General features: G+C 39.2%; 1 protein-coding gene across 1 annotated transcript in view; it reads left to right on the top strand.

Annotated features, from left to right (window-relative positions):
• The window catches only part of SGO2 (shugoshin 2), a 47,050-nt gene that overhangs the window by 4,453 nt on the left and 28,415 nt on the right, over positions 1–14,182 (top strand). The window contains exon 2 of the mRNA XM_082630500.1: positions 12,939–13,206. The gene's annotated coding sequence lies outside the window, so the exon portion shown is untranslated. The remainder of the gene's footprint in view (positions 1–12,938; positions 13,207–14,182) is intronic.

Raw genomic sequence — 14,182 nt, 5'->3', positions numbered from 1 at the left:
GGGACTAGGACCCCAGATAACAGTGGACAACTTGAGGGTTTGGAACTATTGGGGTGATTAAGGTAAACAGGGATCTGAGCCATGATGAGAACAGTCCTAATGTTCTATTAGTGCAAAGTTGAAGCCAAAACCCAGGTATTTAGCTCAGTAGTATTGGGTCACCTCACCCTCTGGCTGCTCCCAATTCTATGGTAAACTGAGTGAATGCACAGGTCTTATAAGGAACCCAAGCGTTAAGAAAGCCTTTAGGTGACTATTCCCTCCACCAGCTCTCGCAGAAGTAAAAGATAATCCTAACTCTGATGCATAGGAGCTTGAGGGGAAGGGAGATAGGAAGCACCAGATAAATCAGAGCCTGAGTCATAGACCTGATCAGACTCAAGACTACCCTCCTCTTCTGGTTCTTCCTGGAATGGGAAACATATGGACTTATCATGATTGAGGAGGAGGAAATAACTTTATGTTCATCCTTTAGGAAAAGATTCCCAAACCATAAGCAGTCCCCTCCTTCCAACCCAGGACAAGGTATTGGAAAGAGAATGAGGTGTCTGGTTGCCCCTTTACTCGCAAAACCTGGATGAGCTGCATTGTTTTTCTTTTAAAAATTCCTTGTGCAGAGTATTATTTTTCATCAAAATAACACTAGGGGTGGAATTCCTGAGTAGCCAACATAATAGCAGCCATCACAGTGTAAATCTGAATCTCCCAAATCATTCTCCAAAAAGCTGAATACAGAATAGATAACAAATAAAACTGCACCAAACCCATGCCATCTGTATAACTAAGAATGCCCAAACTTCAAATTATCTGGAAGTAGAAAAATAAAAACCAGATCTTGGCAAGCTGTGTCCCATTCTCCTGCCACAAAAAAAGAAGGCGGCTCTTGGTGGACCTATGATTGATCTAAGATAACCACAAAAAAGAGAAAGTCTGCTTTTGTGCTAAAATACTGGTAAAGAACCCTCATAGATCAAAGCACTTACTATGTATTTTTAAAAATTAAAGCTGCACATAATTCAAGGTGACAGTGTGTGAAAACCATTGCTTCTGGTATCAAAGGGAAAAAAAGGAATGGAGAGGCACCTTTTGGAACTTGGTGAAGAGGAAAAGAAGTAAAAGGAAATTTAGGGTCAAGTAAGAAAAATGAGATCCAAAGCTGTGAAAATATGCAATCTTTAGCCCATATCACTCACACACACACATACATACACACACATAAATGCACAAGAATCATCCATTAAGAAAGTATTTCACTGCAGAAGAGGATACCCTTGAACCTGAAATCTTATAAACCATTCAAAACTCTTTGAAATGAATAGATGAAAACAGAGTAAATATACACAAAGCTATTATAAGAAGAAAACAGAAAACAAGACAACTTCAGCTGGTAAAAGTGCTTCCCCTCAAAAAAACTAACCCAAAGCAGAAAAAAAAAAACCCCAAAAAAAAAAACCTACAACACAAACTCCAAAGTGAATTAAATATCCACTTTGGGAATATGAAAAACCACCTTGAACCAGAAATTCAAAAATTAAAAAATAGAAACAAACAAACAAAAAAGAAACAGGAAGAAATGAGAAGGGAATAGGTTGAATCCAGGAAAGAAAATAGGAGAAAAAGACAAAAATTATCACAGAAGTGAAGAAGAAATTGCAAAGATTCTGGGGGGAAATAAAATCAAGTGAAAATTTAATAAGGGAAATTGAAAAAAGGCAGAAAAATAACCAAGATAATGAAAAGAGATACAAAGTTAAAAGTAATTAGGAACAGAGAGAAGTGGTTGAAATGAAAGAGAAAGAAGAAAAAACATACAAATAATGGCAGTCCCTAAACTGCCTAAACAAAATGATGAAACAGAACTATATTTAAAATCAAAAAAATGTTCAGAATGTGAAAGAAGATATATTGATAATTCTATATACCCGTAAATTACATGGGGAAATTAAACCAGAATTGTCAGCTCCCAAACATATGCAAGTAAAGCTATTGGACTTCAAAGATAAAGAAAAATTACCTAAGCCTTCAAACAAAAAAGATAAGAAATTACAAGGACAAGAGAATTAAACTGGGACCAGCCTGCTCAAAAATAACATACAAGAAAGACAGCAGTGGAATAGCATTTTTTTAAAAACACAAAGAAAAAAAAAAAGTGTAAATCAAGGATATTCAGTCAACCTGTCCTTCAAGTATCAAGGCAATAGAAAATGAGTTTTTAACATGAAAAATTCAGGGAATTTTGTATACACGAGCCTTTCTTGAAGAATCTTTGAAAAAGTGATTTCCATTCAACCAAGTAGCAAAACTTCATCAAAAGATGTGATGGCAATCATTCACTATATTTAATGTAGACCTAAAACTAAAACCAGGTGAGAACAAAGCTCAAAGAATAATGTTATATGTAATGTGTAACTGGTTCTAACATAGCAGAAATAATGCAAATAAAAATGGGAGGAGGGAGAGAGAAAGAGGAAAGTAGAATAAGTTCATTGATTGTGATATAGCAATAGGTGGGGGTTAAAGGATAATATTAAAATTGACAAATCAGATAATAAAAGGTTAGAAAGACAACTAAGGGCTTTATAAAAGGTATGAGGACAAAGATAACCACTAGAATAACACTACAAACTTTCCTAAATAAAAAAAGAAACTTTAAAAATCAAAAGAACAAGGAAAAAGCATTATGTACAGAAAGAAATGTAACTATAACAATATTAATGTCATTAATATTAGATAAAATAATTTAAACATAAAATAATATGACAGTGGGACTAAAAATATGCCATATTAATAAATATGGATAGGTTTAACTTATTAAAAGAAAAAAGATTTTCAATTTGATTCACAAAGAAAGCTGCTGAAAATGAGACATGCCTAAATCAGAATGTCAGAAAGTCTAAAACTAAAAGAATGGGCAAAGGTTTGCTAGGCAACTGGAAATGATAAGTAAGTAGAGGTTATGATCCTGATATCAAAGTAGAATTTAAACCAAAATGCATTAAATTAGACAAAGAAGGACATGTTTTAATGTCCCAATTCACAATGAATATATAACAGTTATAAATTCTATTCACCAAATAACTCAGCAACACATTTATAAAGCAAAAATCATAGGACATGCAAAGAAACAAGGAGAGAAATACGTTAGTAGCAGGAAACTTTTAATATGCCACTTTCAGTACATGCAGACCAAGTAAACAAAAAATGTGAGGGAAAGAAATATAGATGTAAATAGCATAATTAATAAGGTAGATCTTATGGATATTTTTACTTTGGACCCTGAAAGCAGAGAATACAGTAGTAACAGAAGATAAAATGTTTTAGAATTAAGTTATCAAGAAATGTGCAAATCTTATATGAGAAAAATTTTATAGCACTCCTGAAAGATACAAAAACAGACTTGAAACAAATGAAAGACATTCCTTAATGTCATAAAGATACCAGTTTTATCTAAGTTATTTTATAAATTTAACAAGTACCAATAAGATTTTTATGGACTTAGACAAGTTGTTATTAAAGTTTATATGGAAAAATAAGCATGAAAAAATAGCCAGGAAAACATTGAAAAAGAAAAGTTTATGAGGGATACTAGCCCTACCAGTTGTTAAAATACACTATAAATCTGGTTTGTTTATCTACTCATGGTGCTAGTGCATAAATTGACAAATAGACCAGTGTAATAAAATAGGATGTCCCAGAAATAGATTCAAATACATATGGAAATTTAGTATGTGACAAACATGGTATCTCAAATCACTTGGGAAAAGATGGACATTTTAATAAATACTGGTGGGACAACTGGTTTGCTATTTGGAGAAAGATAAAATTAGAACCAAGTCTCACATTATAATCAAGAATAAACTCCAAATGGACCAGGGATATAAATGTCAAAGATGAAACCTTGTAAGTACTAGAAGAAACGATGTATGATTTTCTCTATAGCCTGGATGTAGGAAAAGACTTTCTAACTATGACTTGAAATTCAGATGCAATACAAAATAAAACTGATACATTTGACTGTGTTAAAAAAAAACTTTTGAACAACAAAAAATAAACAATGATAAGAGTCAAATTACTAACAGGGAGACAATTTGCACATACACATTTCTCAAAAATATGAAAATATCTTCAAAAATCACTCATTATAAGTGAAATGCCAATTAAATCTACCCCAATGCTACAACTCCAACAGTATGAAAATCCTATACACAAAGTTAGTCATTGTAGTATTATTTGTAATTACAAAATATCAGAAAAAACCTAAATCCCTATACATAGGAGAGTGTGTGGATAAACTGTGGTACATCCATACAACAGAGTACTCTGAAGGTGTAAAAAGAATGAGGTCATTTTCTGTGAACTAATGTAGAGTGATTTCCAGGATATTTTGTTAAGTGAAAAAGACAAAATGCAAGCGTTTTTATACTATGTCACCTTTTGTGTAAGAAAGAATGGGAAATGAGAAAACATACATGTATCTAATCATTTGTACAAATAGAAACACAGGAAGCATAAACAAGAAACTATTAAGATTAGATACCTATAGTTGGCTAAGTAGTGGCCACCAAAAATGGCCACCCTGGGGCCTCCCTGGTGGCGCAGTGGTTGAGAGTCCGCCTGCCGATGCAGGGGATACGGGTTCGTGCCCCGGTCTGGGAGGATCCCATATGCCGCGGAGCGGCTGGGCCCGTGAGCCATGGCCGCTGGGCCTGCGCATCCGGAGCCTGTGCTCCGCAACGGGAGAGGCCACAACAGTGAGAGGCCCGCGTACCGCAAAAAAAAAAAAATGGCCACCCTGGAACCTGTGAATGTTTACCTTATATGGAAAAAGGGTCTTTGTAGATATCATTAAATGAGGTATCTTGAGGCAATTCCCTGGCAGTCCAGTGGTTAGGGCTCTGCACTTCCAGTGCAGGGTGCAAGGGTTCATTCCCTGGTAGGGGAACTAAGGTCCCGCATGCCCTGCGGCACGGCCAAAAAAAATAAATAAATAAACAAATAAATAAGGTATCTTGAGATGGAGAGATTATCTGGGATTATTGAGGTAGGTCCTAAATGTAATCACAAGTATCCTTATAAGAGGCAGGCAGAGGGAGATTTGACTACAGGCAGATGAGACATGGAAAGCAGAGTCAGAAGATGTTATGCTGTTGGTTCTGAAAATGGAGTTGAGGAATGTAAGGAATGCAGCTCTAGACACTGGAAAAGGCAAGGAAACAGATTCTCCCCTAGAGCTTCCATGGGAGCTTGCTCCTGCTATCACCTTGATTTTAGCCCCATAAGACTCCTTACAAACTTCTGGCCTCCAGAACTATCAAAGAATAAATTTCTGTTATTTAAAACTACTGAGTTTGTGGTAATTTGTTACAGCAGCAATAGGAAACTAACACAGATGGTAAGGAATTAGGAGTGAGAAACAGAAAGAAGAAAGGAAGAGAGTGACACTTTTGAATACACCTATTTATAAACTTCTGGCTTTTGAAACTAGTTAATGTTTCGCATACTAAAACATAAGAAAATAAACATACATGCACATAAAGATAGGGAAAAACTCTAAAGCTATATACAAGTAGACCTAAGTAAACCTAACCATAATTCAAATGAACAGCGTAGTCACGCTGAAGCGAGGGGGAAAACTTGGGAATCCAAGTAACTTTAGATCACTGTATTTGATGACATACCCTTAAACTTAAGATTTTAAAAAGAAGAGTAAATAAATTTTCAAGTCTAGTTAAGTTTTCACAGAGGTACGGGGTAGCAACTCTGAAGTTACTTTCTATGTATTCTAGGACTGAGCAAAAAGTAAATATATTGTAAATAATAGGAACCAAATTTCTCACTGTTAGAAAAGTAGTTATATACATTAAAAAGGAAAATGCTAGAATGAACCCTATGGTTTTTATTTGGAATGGAAAGTATTGGTGTGAATGCATGGGTTTTAAAATAGATGATAGATACGGGCTTCCCTGGTGGCGCAGTGGTTGAGAGTCCGCCTGCCGATGCAGGGGACACGGGTTCGTGCCCTGGTCCGGGAGGATCCCACATGCCGCGGAGCGGCTGGGCCCGTGAGCCATGGCCGCTGGGCCTGTGCGTCCGGAGCCTGTGCTCCGCAACGGTAGAGGCCACGACAGTGAGAGATCCGCATACCGCAAAAAAAAAAAAAAAAAAAAAATTAAAATAGATGATGGATAGGTGGATCAATAGATAGGAAGAAAGAAATGTGGATATGTTTATATTCATGCATGTATGTATATACAAATGTATATAGATTTTCAAGCTCTGTCCCCTGAGTGAACCTAGAACCAATGACACCCCAGTAGCAATGGGCATATCGAGTGCCTAGATTTTGGTTTCTAAACCCATTCTGCCCCATTCTCCAGGAAAAAGAAACAGAGCTTCTTGGTGAAATGGTTGATTGACTGAGGCTGGGACTGAGAAAGTACAAAATGAGGCAGAAATATCCTGCTGTTTCAGAAAGTAAGAGTGTTCAGTGAATGATGGGGACTGTCAAAGGGACACAGGAATCATCTTGAAGGGCTACTGGCCAAATATGGGACCATTGGCTTGTGAAAATTAATTATGATAGTAATAGATTATAATCTATTGAATAAAATAAGAATCCATGAGTCCATACTGATAAATACTGATAGGTGGTGATAAATACTGATAGATGAGCCCATATTATTTGATGGATATGTATACAGACAGATAGGGGTGGAGAGGAAATCTCTTGCCAATCAGTAAAAGAAATAATAAAATTAGAAAAATCACCATTTGGCAACTATCACAGAAATACTTGATTCAGGCAAGATACATCAGTAGAGGTTAAAACTACTGAGTGAAAATTTTGATTAGTAGCAGAATAGTTATATACACTCAACATGTCTCCCTACCAGATTCTTATTAATCATAAAGGAAATAATAGCAAGTCGACAGCGGAGAAACCTGGCAGACGGTACTTAAATCAAGTGATCAAGGTCACGTTGCAAACCAACATTATGTGCTCTTGATATATACCGAGAACGCAACATCACTTCCATGCTACTTTTGCCCAATAAGAACCTGAATTTAATCCTGAGGAAATATCAGACAATCCCAAATAGAATGACAGTATAATTTAGTTGGCCTGTACTCTTAAAAATGTCAAGGTCGTGAAAGACAAAATAAGAATTTGTAACTTTTCCAGATTAAAGGAGTCTATAGAGTGAAATTGTCAGAATAAAAAGTATCATAATAAAAATACAAGTTTATTTCAAAATAAAATGTTAAAAAATGTAAATATAATTCCATGTTATATAGACTGTAAATTATTCCAACAAGTCCAGAAACCTTTCTGCAAGCTGATAGAGTATATCTTCTGCATAGGACTGATTATGTCCTTTTTCTGCTCAAAAAATGTACCTGTGTCCTTATTGCGAGATAACTGCCCCATCTTTCTTTTCCTACCTAGCCCTCTATATTTACATCATACCTGAGCTGAACTATTCGTTAGAAAATTTACTCATTTTTGTCCATATTATTGCCTTTATCCTACCCTTCTCTCAAAATAAACTGCCCCTTTCCACATGCTGTAGTTCTCATCTGGTGAAACCCTCCTCATCCTTTAAGACCCCTGTATTAGTTTCCTGTGGCTACTATAACAGATTCCCACAAACGGGGTGGCTTAGAGCAACAGAAATTTATTCTCTCACAATTCTGGCAGCCAAGAGTCCAAAATCAAGGGATCAGCATATCTGCACTCCCTCTGAAGGCTCTAGGGGAATCTGTTTCTTGCCTCTTCCAGCTTCTGGTGACTGTTGGCATTGCTGAGATTGTGACTGCAGCTCTTTCTGTTCCATCCTTCTCTGCATGTGAGTTTGTGTGTCAAATTTCTCTCTGCCTGTCTCTCATAAGGACACTTGTGGTGAGATTTAGGGCTCATCTGATAATCCAGGATAATCTCCTCATCTCAAAATCCTTAAATCTTCAAGGACTCTTTTGCAAAATAAGGTAACATCCATGATTTTGCCTTATAAGGTAACATTCACAAGTTCCAAGGATTAGGAAGTCAATATATCTTTGGGGGGGCATTTTTTCAACCTACTACAACCCCCAGGTCACATGAACTGTCCCCTGTGTGGCTTCCTGGGTCTACAACCAAGTAGGAATCATTCTTTCCTTTGCTACTGTCGTGGCAATGAACCTGGACCACCTTGTGTTGTTATCATTGTATGTGTCAGATCTCGTTGTCTCTAAAATTCTTTGACAGCTCAAACTTTCCATCATTATAACCTCATAGGACCTAGCACCTATTAGCCATTTATCCTTTTTTTCTAACTTCTACCACTCTATATAGTGCATTACTTACACATTAAAATGGCAAATATGATCTTAAGAAAACCACCTATGTCATCAACCCTAATAAAATTAGGATGATAGAGAAGATACATGATGTTTTGTGAGTTTAAACAATTGAGTTGTCCTTTAATTGAGAAAAGTACTTCATATTTGCTTTAATGGTGAATGTAGCAAAGTTTTCTACAGCCAAATGTTATGATAAATATTTAGCTACTTATAGGCTCCTGCCTTGGCTGAGAAAAATTTGATTTGATGACCCTATTTGTTTGAGTTTATTTATACTCATTGTCTAAATTTTTACTTTGGGAGAAATCTGCAATCTAGTGTATTTATCTTTTCCCTCTTAAATTCCACAGTGTTTTAGTCAGCAGGCAACCGAGTTTGAACCCAGTGCTTTTTATATTTCTTTCCATGACTAACTGTACCTTAAGAGATCCTAACCTCGTATAGTGGTTGATAAGATAGCAGCTGAGAGTTTTAGGCACAAACTAATTATTTCCTTTCATTCTGTTAGAGAAACTGTTTACAGAGATGGGGAAGTTTTTGGTGCTTATCTAAATAATGTCCCTGACCTTAGTTTTTACTAAATTAAAGCATCAAAATGTTTTAAATGTAGAGATGGCTTTTTAAGGAAGCAACTGTTTTAAATAAAATGATAGGTAATAGTCTTATATTCGTATGACTTTGAAAGCTTACAAAGCACTTTTGTTTTAAACTCATCTATGTCTACATCTGGTCTTTCATCTTTTCTTCCTGCCCCAGAGGAAGAGGCAACCCTTCAGCCCATGGCTTAGCCCTTGTTCCAACCTCTGCATCCATGGAACTCTGCTCCACCATCCTGTATCATCCATTCTCCTTTTCTACCAACCCTTCCCCCAGCCTATGCAAAGAATACAAACCCTCCTTCCACCTGGATGCCCCAGAGCTATTGTCACTTCTCTTTTCATCTTCAACGAATTGTCTGCTCCCTCATCTTTGCATCCTCTCTGCTGCATCCTAACTGTTGACCCCGGAGCTGTTTGTGCTCACATCTCCAGCTGCATAAGACAAAGCTGGCTGTCTCCTCATTGAAATGAGCTCCTCTCTTGGTCTCTGTGAAGCCTATGTCTCCTCCTCCCTCTCACTGCCTTTCTTGCTACCCTTTCATCTTTCCTCCTTGCACTGATGCTTACCAGGGTTCTACCTTCTACTCTCCCTGGGCTTCTAAACACTCTCCCTCCTTAACTTAATCGATTCCACTGATTTCTGTTACTGTTCACTGCCGACTCCCAAGCCCAGACATCTCTTTTGAGCTCCACGTTTTATACCTGTGTGTCTGCTGGACGTTACCTCCTACACATCCCAAAGGGACTTCAAAACAGCAGAATTCATTATTATCCACAGCTGCTATTCCTTTGCATTTGCAGTGAGGGGTAGAAGGGAGATGGGATATGTGATAAGGAAGGGTGTGGACAGAGACCTCTTGGGACCCTCTCCAACAGCCAGGGGAATGTCCTCATGGAGAGAACTCTGGAGATGTGGGCTTCAGGGTCCTGCGTTGTTGGATGGTGCATGTAAATGTAAGCCCCTTAGTAAAGCTAGTGTGCACAACAGCTGACTTTGCAATCCCTCCCCAAGCTTCCAGCTTGTATGGTTTGAATTTTGTCACTGGAAATCTTGAGGAAAGAAATGCTTAAGTCTTTTTGGAATTCCCTTTGGAGGCACAGAGTAGAGGTTGGGAAGTAGACATTGCCCCCACCCCCTCCCTCTCTCTCAATATAGTCCAGCACGTGGACTAGTGTGTAGGTGAAACAGCTGCAGTGAGAACTACTGCCAGAGGTTATGCGGCCAGAAATGATACACCAAGACCCCTGATTATTTTATCCTTCCCCAGAGAAGCCTCCTTCCACACATACATATACCTTGAGCTGAGAGAAGAATGCTTGGTGTCCCTATTACATCTTCCCTGTCCTTGCCTAAATCAAAGAAACGGTCTCAAATCACCTCCAGTCTCTACTTAATAGAAATGTATGGGAATGGATAGTTTGCCTATCAGCCTCACTGATATTCACCTCTAGCATAATGCCAAAAGGGACTCCCCAAAAATGTATACTGAAGAAAAAGAGGAGGCTGGCAAGCAGGCAGCCTGATGAAATTCACGTGATGGACACCATGCCTCGAAACCGAAGTGGCAGATGACAAGTCACTTATCCTCTTTTAAAGAGGCCCAGGCCAGACTGCCTGGGTTTAAATCCCAGCCTATGCTGCTTACTAAACTTTGCAGAAGTTATTCAAATATTCTGTGCCTCAGTTTCCTCAACCATAAAAAGGAAATAATAGTACCTACCACATAGGATCGTTGTGACAACTTAAAAGCCATATAAAGGGCCTGACACAGGGCTTAGGAAATGGTAAGCACTTGATAAATGTTGTCTGTTGCAATTATAATTATTACCTGTCCCTCACCAGGCATAGCAGGAAGTCTTCTCATTAATGAGAATAGAAATAATGGTTGTAGTAAGGTAGCATCAAATACTGAAACAAACCTTTGTCATTCTTTTGGTTGCCCAGCTCAAAATGCCCTTCCTGAGTCTAGGTGGGAGGCAGAGATGGCCTCTCACTAAGAATCTGATAAAGCCAGATACAGGCTGAATGTTCAGGACTCCCTTGCAGCTAGGGTTTGTAGTCTGTGATTCAGGCTTGACCAGTCAGGCACACCCAACCCAGGCCTAGCAACAGGAGCTAGCGATGCCAAGTGGCAGGGGTGGAGGGCACTGCCATACAGTATGCCCACTTTTCCCAGACATAGCAGCAGTGATGGTCCCAACAGCAGCATTCAAAGCCACTGCTGGCTTCACAGGCTGTGACTGTGGCTGGGTCCTTGTCCGCTGCCAGAGCCCCTGTTCCTGCCTGTTTTCCAAGCCTGTATCTCTATACTCTCCAGAAATGCTTTAAATAACCCAGTGTCCTTTTCTGCTTCTATCAGATTAGGTTAATTTTTCTTGGGCTAATTTTCAACCTGCCAGACTGATATGGATTATCGGATCAGATGGTTTAATAAAATATACGTACACTATTTCTACTTTGTTTTATTGGCTTATTGATTTGCAGCGTGCTTCTATGTGGCTCCTGTTCAGGGACTGTTTTTCCTGGATGATTTTTGTTTTAATAGTGCTGAGATGGTAAACAGGATTGTTCATTCTTATTGTTGTTTGGCAGGAAGCTTTCCTCTTCTCCCTTTCCCTCCTTCCTCTTTTTTGGTGTGTGTTTGGGGTATGGGTCAGGACAATCAAATTTTAATTGACTGGAATCTACTCCTAGGTAGAGAAAATTAGGTAACTAATGAGTACGAAAATTAAGGAGATGGAAAGGAGCAAAATCAGTGCCCTGTGCAAGAGAGTATCCCAACACAACTGTGAGCTCATTTAATTTATAGATAAGGAGCTTGGAACAAAGAACCCAAAGGTAATGTGTGTTCAAGATACAGCTAACTGTATCTTCAAACTCGTAGCCCAGGGCTTCTGGCTCTATCCATTTACCTCCACCCAAGAGGCAAATGACCTAAAAGCAAGCTGAGGTCAGGTTAAATTCAGCCCAGTCAATTACACTTTTTAGGTTTATGATTTTGTATGATAAGAATTTACATTTTCAAGAGCTTTTTATAATTCACAGGCATTTGGTTCATGAAATTCCCTGAACTGCTCTGAAATAAGGTACATATAATATATATTGAGCATTTAATGTGTCAGGATGGGTACACAAGATAGAGAGCTAGTTAACCCCTTGATAACCAGAAATTTCTATAATCGATGTATTTCATTTTAAACCACTATTATTGAAATTTTTACTGTAGTATAGACTTATTATAGCAGGCAGCCAATCAATAAAAACTGTTCTACTTACACAAGACTCACGTAGCTCGATCTCTATGGAGACCAATCTTGAAATATATTTAAGATCTAACTCAAAACCATGTTTTGCATCATTTGTCTAGATTCTGTAAAGTAAAATGGAAAGTTGTGATTCTCAAATGTCCCCAAATGAACAAAATATTGACAAGAATATGAAGTTGACTGCATCACTGTATAATTAATTATTAAATTCTAGATTTAACAAGCTATTTTCGTTTTCAGTCTAATGGCATACAAAGAGGAAATTTTATTCTCTGTATAGTTTTTCTAAATTCTTTGTATGGATTATGAAAGTCACTCGTGAAAGGAAACTAAGCTAATTGACCTGTAACATAAAGTGAGTAATATATATTTTTGTGTAGCTCTGAATCACAGAAAATGCCATTCTTGTATATTTAGCTAAAACAAACCATTAGTATAAGACCTAAGTATTAATGAGATCCAGGATTTTCAACGAAATTTCATTGCCGCTCTCCCCTCGAAAAGTTAAAAGAAAAATGGGGAGGGCTTTTAAGTGTAAACTAAATGACGCTGCTGGCATCATAGTGCAAAGATGCAGAAGAACTGGTAAAATGTGGGCGGGCAGTCTCACAGTGTAACGTCAGAAACAACAAAAACTTTCCAACAGGCTTCAGGTGGCTGTCAAGCCTTTTAAACATCTGACTGACAAAGGTAGCTTTGTCAAAGGAGCGTTTTCTTTTTCAAAAACATTAGGAGACAGCGCAACAGAACCTGCTCAAGGCCTAGCACCCAAGCTGAGTCGCCCCTGGCTTGCCTGGCTACGCCCCCTTCCATCGCCCGCTGCGAGATCCCGCCCCTTCCACCTCCCACTTCCTGGTAACCAAACTGCTTTGCGCCGCCTTCTCGGGACCTGATTGGCTGACGAGGCAACCGCTAACGGCTACGGAGTTTAAACCCAAGCCCTGGCCCCGAGCGCCGGGCTCCGGGAGTTGAGTGGTGGTCCCACGACGCTGAAAAAGCGGTAAGTCCGTGACCTGTGACATTTGGCGTGGCCTTGCCCTGTCTGGCGGGACCCATGCCCTTCCCGAGCCGAACCTCCCGGCGCTGCCCTCCCGGGTCTCTGGTCCGCCGAGCCGCGGGCGGCCCCGCCCACTCCGCCTCGGGTATCCCGGCCCCCGGGCCCAGTGCTGGCCTGGAGGGGCTTCTTGAGGAAGGCCCTGGTTTGGATCTAAGTCACTGCTTCTTGCCCCTGGGACTTGAGCTCTCGGCTTCGTGAGGGGGGCCAGCCGGCAGGCAGAAACCCAGCTCCTGTAGGAAGGGATTTCTGTCTATCTGACTGCTCTACTGCTTTTAGAACAGTATCTGGCTCACTGTGAGCGCTCAGTAAATAGGCTGAATGAATGTTAGAGACTGCTTACTCAAGTTCTTGGAGGAGCCCTTTCCTTTGGAGTGCTCGATTAAAAGGGAGACTGACTGAAGGCGAAGCGGTGATAGACGACTGGGAAGAACTTAGAACCAGAACTGGGTCTTGACGCACAGGTAGGATTTCGGTAGGCAAATAGGGACTATGATTTTTCTAGATGAGGAATCCAATTCAGGAGAATTGGATGTGGGATTGAGTAGTTCTGCTTTAGCCGAGATGCTAGCCAGACAAGAGCTACAGAGTAATAATACATCGGTAATGTTAGTGAGCACTCTGTGCTACGTCCAGTACTAGTCACTGTATATGCGTTGGCTCATTAAGTCCCTACAATGAGATGCTCTGACTTTTTATAATTTTCTAAGTCTGGAAATTGAGACTTGGAGACGCTAGGATCACGTAGCTATGAAATATTAGAACTGGGGCACCAACACAGACTAACCACTATTTATAATACAGTCAGCTCTCCTGTCCGACTCTCGGGTTCCGAATCATCTCCTTCAACCGAGTCACTGAAGGAAAAAATTGGGGAAAATTCCAGAAAGTTCCAAAAAGCAAAGTTTGATTTGCTAATTGC

The sequence above is a fragment of the Mesoplodon mirus genome (assembly GCF_964341445.2).
Source record: "Mesoplodon mirus genome assembly, chromosome: 8".
NCBI classification, from domain to species: domain Eukaryota; kingdom Metazoa; phylum Chordata; class Mammalia; order Artiodactyla; family Ziphiidae; genus Mesoplodon; species Mesoplodon mirus.
Note: the sequence above shows the minus strand (reverse complement) of the source record. Positions and strands in the feature narration are given on the sequence as shown.